Consider the following 6,294-nt stretch of genomic DNA (forward strand, 5'->3'; position numbering starts at 1 on the left):
CTTTTTCTTTCTTTCTCTTTCTCTCTCTCTTTCCCCCTCTCCTCTCTCTCTTTTTCCTTGCTTAGTAACTTTCACAGACACTTTGTAAACCCCAGAAAATATTAGCTATGATCTATTATAATTTTCCACACATTATTATTAGTTTATTTTTTATTTATGTTTTCATACTACTAAACTTGATATACTGCTTTATTATCCCACTGGATCAAAATTTTTTTTTGATGACTTCAAAAATTACTGCCAGCGATTCCCTCCAAGAAAATACTTTACCTCTAAGAAAATAAAACAAAGGAGCAGGCTATCCTCAAACTGGAACACAATAAATTTTGACCATTGATAACTGCAATCAATTCCATCAAGGAGCAGAGGGCAGGTCCCCACACCAACCAATTTTCTGCGAGACCGCCTGAGGGTCCTACAATTCAACTCAATTCTGATACTATCTATCTGGACAGAGCATCAGATTCCACAGGTTAAGGGCTCAGTCCTACAAGTCTGCCCCTCTCCTCCACCTTAGACATCAGTCACAAGTTCCACTTGTCACCTAGGCTTGTAACCAACCGGCTGCAGATTGAAGGTTCCGACACCCCCTCCTCCTCAGCTTTGGTTAATTTGCTAGAGTGGCTTACTAAATCAAAATAACATTTTCCTTACTAGATTATGGCGCTTCCCTCATAACTCAGCTGGTAAAGAAACCACCTGCAATGCAGGAGACCCTGGTTCGATTCCTGGGTCAGGAAGATCCCCTGGAGAAGAGATAGGCTACCCACTCCAATATTCTTGTGCTTCCCTCGTAGCTCAGCTGGTAAAGAATCTTCCTGCAATGTGGGAGACCTGGGTTCTATATCTGGGTTGGGAAGATCCCCTGGAGAAGGGAAAGGCTACCCACTCCAGTATTCTGGCCTGGAGAATTCCATGGACGTGTCCATGGGGTTGCAAAGAGTCAGACACAACTGAGTGACTTTCACTTTTCACTTACTAGATTATTAGTTTATTATGAATGGATATCACTTTCTCTGAAAGTGCACCATTTTGGCCAAATTTCCATGTGTTCACCAACTAAGAAGCTTTCCAAAGCCCATCTCTTTGGCTTTTTAATGGTGGTTTCATTGCATAAGCGTAACAAGTCAAATCACTGACCGTTGAGGATTGATTCTTCTTTTGAGGATATGAAAATCTCTGCTCGTGGTCCAATATTCTTGAAGTTCACTTCTATATGCAAGGTAAGATGAGTGCCTTTGGCGCTTTAACTGTAAACACAGCACATTCTCGGTCCTCAAGGGGTATTACTATCTACAGGCAAAGAGGAGGTGCTTACTCAAATATCTTCAAAAGAAAAGAGAAATTGTTTCTGTGAGTGAAATGTATATGTGCTAGGAGAGATGACAGGAAAGAGGCAGTTGTTACTTTAGTTGTGTATGTTGTGGGCAAGGAGAGCCTAACAGAAGTTCTCATGAAGGAAAAGTTTCAGTATCTGTATCCATCATTCAGGTAAAGCTACTAAAGACAAGCTCCTTGAATTTGTGGATAACACAGAGCAGGGCGTGATGGCCAGTAAACTGATCAGCAAAATCAAGATTCTCAAATGATTCTACAAACCCACATGCCAGGGAAAGTTAATAAGATGAATCTACACAGTTATGAATGTGGAGTAACAAATGGGTTCACAGCAGTGCTTATGGGGGAGAGACCACAAGAGTTGTAGCAGACCACATACACTCAACAGCCGTAAAAGTTCATCCAAATACTCCTCCCAGGGCTCTTTCAAACCCCTTCATGTACCTGCTCACCTTTGAGGTTCACACAAACTCCATGAAGGCTGCAGCATGCAAGTTTTACTATTCCCATTTTAGCAGGGGGATGGTCACAGAGCATAAACGACGTGACCGAGGTTCTATAGCAACTTAAAAAAGTGAGAACCAAGCTTTCCTGGTGACTCAGACAGTAAAGAATCTGCCTGCAAACAGGTTCAATGCCTGGGTTTGGAAGATCCCCTGGAGAAGGAAATGGCAACCCACTCCAGTATTCTTGCCTGGAGAATCCCATGGACAGAAGAGCCCCAGTCCATGGGGTTGCAAAGAGTCGAACACAACTGAGCAACTAAACTTTCACTTTCTTTCACCTTTGATCACATAGATTTGATCACACAGAATGAATTTACAATCAAGGAATCCCAACAACAATCAGAATTCCGTGGTCAGTTTCAGGCACATTTTATAAAGGATGTTGACAATAAAGGATCCCTCCATCCAGTGGAGGTAGGTAGGATGATGAAACCTCTGGACATGATGGCATATAAGAAATGTTTGGAGGAGTTTTGCGAAGAACAGAAAAGACATAAGAACTACTTTCTGCAAATATCTGAGGATCTGTGATGCGGAAAAGAATTGGACTCATCTGTGAAGGTTCACGGGGCAGAACCAACACAACTGTAAGAAAATGACAGCAAGAGGAAGATTTCAGACGCTGTAAAGGAGGGCATTCTACCATTTAGAAGTAGGAAAGATGAGCCCGCCAAAGAGTGAATCCACCATCCTAGCGCAGATTAGAGCATAGGCTGCAAACAGCCATAAATTGCAGTCGCTGAAGGAATTCCTACCTAAAAATAAAAACTTCATAGCTTCTCAGATCTCTTGCAACTGAAAGACTCTATTAAATAAAAAACTACTTCACTAGGAAACTGACATCCCAATGCTAGATCTTCAGAATATGCTTAAAGAACATGCTGACACCATGACTTAGCATCATCTTCATCTGGGTCATAAAAACATCAATAATAGTCATAAGGCCTTTCACATATCCTGATTTTTGCCATTTGCTAGTCTTCATAACCCTCCATGAATGGGAAAGGGGCTTGAATGACTATCCCAAAGAAGTGAAGTGACAAGTTTAAGGTGATGTGGCAAGTTAGTAGTGAAATCAGAACCAGAAAACTAGTCTTCCCTTAGAATTATTGAGATCTCAATAACAATATTAGTTTTAAAAAACTGACTACTATTTATAGCTCTTACTATGGGACAGTTACTTCTGTAAACACTTTACATCTGTGATGTCACTAAACCTTCACAAAAACCTATCAGATGAGAACTATTACATCCCCATTTTATAGGTTAAGAAACTAAGAGCAGAGAGGTTAAGTAAGTCACCTAAGATAACAGGTCCTACATGGCAGGGTGAGATTTCAAACCTAGGCAATCTGACTCCAAAAGCTGTTACTCTCAACCACTAGGCTTTGTTTTCCTTCCAGAAATTGTTTTATTTGTGAGAGAGCAAGGGGGAGTCCCCATATTTATACATTACAGCTTCTGTAGAACGTGTTGCCAGAGGAACCAGATAAGCAGGTTTGGAAGCCATGATAGCTGGGAAAGACTCCTCCTTAGGAGACATCTCCCTGCCTCCTTCAGCTCATCCCTCCCAATATGAAGGATGACTGCAGACACTTCTTCTCACCGATGGGATGACAGAAATGAACGGAGCAAGCTGCAAACTTGAGACTCAGCGGTTCTGATAATCATACCGGACTGAAATGTGGCCGAGGTTCAGGCAAACTCTGTGAAGGAGGGGTGGGTCTCAGAAGAGAAGGCAGAATCCACGTTTGACCCTTTACCAGAGAGAGAAAAAGAAAAACTGAAATAATGGGTACCACAGATAACTGTTTATTCCTTTCCAGCACAACAAGCAAATAAACTGCCATTGGTGCCTCCAAACTTCATACAGGGTAATATTCCTTTAATGGAATGCTTTTAGAGAAGAGTCATAAAAATAAATTGAAAAGTGCTTTCTGCTGGCTACAGCTGGCATAAGCAGCATCTGAGCAAACAGGATAACACAAGGCTTAACTTAGCATCGCCATTTTTATTACTCACCCGCGACAGGTCTTATAATAGTATAAATTCACTTAAAAAACGGACTCTTTTTCCCCATCACCACCCCTCCTCTCCAGCACCGCGCACCCAACAGCCTCCTGTGTTCATTCTGAGCAGCATAATTACAGGTCTTTTTATGATTTAGGTTTGAGACCAATTAGCTGATACTGCAAGCCTTTCAAATGCCAGCTTCCCTCTCTTGGCACTCCCTGTTCTGCTGGGATTTACCTGAGTGCTTATAAAAGGCAAATGTTTTGTGAGGAACGGAGAACTCGGGTCTGTTGGTGGATGGGTTCTCTCCTCCCCTCTCCTCTCTTGCTCTCATCTGCCCCTGCATCTTGGGTGCACCTGGTCTCTAAAATTGTCACGGTGTGAAATTCACACTGAACATTCATGCTGGGTGCCCACAGCGCTGCTGAGAACAGGTAGTTGCGCGGTAGAGCTGCTGGCGGCTGCCTCCTCCAATCGCCTTTCCTGTAGGTGGGGCTGCAGCTCCATGCTGCGCGGTGCTCTGCCGCCATTTTGAAGCCTGGTAGCCATGAGCGGGGAAGAGTTCAAGACTTTGGAAAGGCACCATCTGAGAGCCTGGCCTCCTCCACTGCCCCTGTCCCTAACGTCTTCCACTCCGCAGTCATCACAGAATAAGGCTACAGCGATGGTCATAACGTCATCTCTTCAGCAGAGATCTACGTCATCAACCAACGAGCATGAGTTGTATAAAGCCCTACACACCACTGGAGGATGCGAAGGTGAATAAGGTTCCCTGCTCTCAGTGTGTTTTTAACTGAATGTAAGGAGGCTCGACTTACTCACATAAAAGGATAACTTAGAATACAGGGCAGGATGTGGAAAGTGTTCTGTGGAATAGACAGTAAGTTCAAAGAAAGATTTTGCCACGGGGACCTGAGCAAGCAGAGTCTCTAGCCATCTACTCTAGCAAGTGCTTTACAAATTATGTTCAATCCTTATACAACCCTTTAAGATACATATAGTATATATAATCATAATCCTTTAAGGTATATATAAGGCTTCTCTGGTGGCTCAGACCATAAACAATCTGCCTGCAATGCAGGAGACCTGGGCTCCATCCCTGGGTCAGGAAGAGCCCCTGGAGAAGGAAATGGCAACCCAAAACAGGATTTTTGCCTGGAGAATCCCAAGGACAGGGGAGTCTGGCGGGCTGCAGTCCTCGGTGTCCCAAAGAGAGACAGGACCCAGCGACTAACACTTTCACTTTTAGTTTCAATGTATTTGTAATTATATGTTATACCTGAATCATTTTCAAGATTAAAAAAAAAAAAAAAAGCTTCTCAAAATCAGGTAACCTTTCCAAGATCACACAACTAGTAAGTGACAAAACCTGAAGTTGTGATTTCTGGTGTGACACCAAAAGCTTTACCATCATATCATGTTTCCTCCCTACAGATCCGCAGAGATGAAGTTTAGTGTACATTCTGCTGGTGGCTGTGGGGTGGTTGTAGAAGGAATTATAGGAATATTCGAGAAAGGAAAAGTGGACTAATTTGGATAGAATAGAGGAATTAAGGAGACCATAAAATACACAATATGAAGCTAGAAGGGGATTTACAAAGCTAACCTGAGATACATTATTAAATTAACAATCCAACAATATATTGGGGTATTACATAGCCATTAAACTCTGAAGACTAGGTAGAATTATGAAAGATGCTAATGCTGTAATGTTAAGTAAATGAAATAATAAGATAAAGCAGAATACAAAGTACTTTCTGATTGCAGCAATGTGGAAGTAAGTATTGATAGGGTTTTTACATAAAACTTTTAGTTAATATTGTTTAAGAGGAAAAAAACAAGTCCATCCCCTGGGCATATGCATGACTATATTTACACTTTTACAGACAGATGGTTTTCTTCCCTCTTCTAACAGGTTTCCATGAAGAGAAATCTAATGCCCTCACTGTGTTATTTTAGTGCCTTGCAACCCCACTTCCTCAAGTCTAGCCTCCATCCCCCTGCTGATGCAATTTCGCCCCACAGTTGGCTTCTGTCTCTGTGAGCTAACCACTGGCTTAAAATTTTTAACATGCTTTGGGTTCCAGAGATAATGAATGTAAGATTGACAGTCCCCCCAGGTCTCTTTTTGTATTCTGAACTCTAGTTCTGATGGTACTCTTGATATGACTGAGAAGGTAGAAGGAAAGGAACGGATGATTAACAAAACAATCTAAGCGTCATAACTTACCAAACCTATTATTTTCCTATCTTCTGTTTCTTTCATGCTACGTATAATGACTCCACTTAATCTCCCAATATCTTTCATATCTAGTACTTGAAAAGCTCCCTTACTCTCTCAAATCTATCTTTCTACTATTTACCAGTGAAAGTGTTGTTGTTGTTCAGTCACTCAGTTGTGTCCAATTCTTTGCAGCTCCATGGACTGCATCACACC

The 6,294-nt window shown here is 42.0% G+C and overlaps 1 long non-coding RNA gene across 1 annotated transcript; it reads right to left on the bottom strand.

Moving 5' to 3' along the window:
- Positions 1-3,231: 3,231 nt before the first annotated feature.
- Positions 3,232-4,610, bottom strand: LOC112441797 (uncharacterized). The gene is made up of 2 exons (XR_003029664.2): positions 4,095-4,610; positions 3,232-3,601 (listed from the first exon to the last, which is right to left on the bottom strand). It is a non-coding gene; the product is annotated as an uncharacterized lncRNA (long non-coding RNA).
- Positions 4,611-6,294: the final 1,684 nt, after the last annotated feature.

The sequence above is a fragment of the Bos taurus genome, chromosome 16, assembly GCF_002263795.3.
Source record: "Bos taurus isolate L1 Dominette 01449 registration number 42190680 breed Hereford chromosome 16, ARS-UCD2.0, whole genome shotgun sequence".
In the NCBI taxonomy this organism is placed as follows: domain Eukaryota; kingdom Metazoa; phylum Chordata; class Mammalia; order Artiodactyla; family Bovidae; genus Bos; species Bos taurus.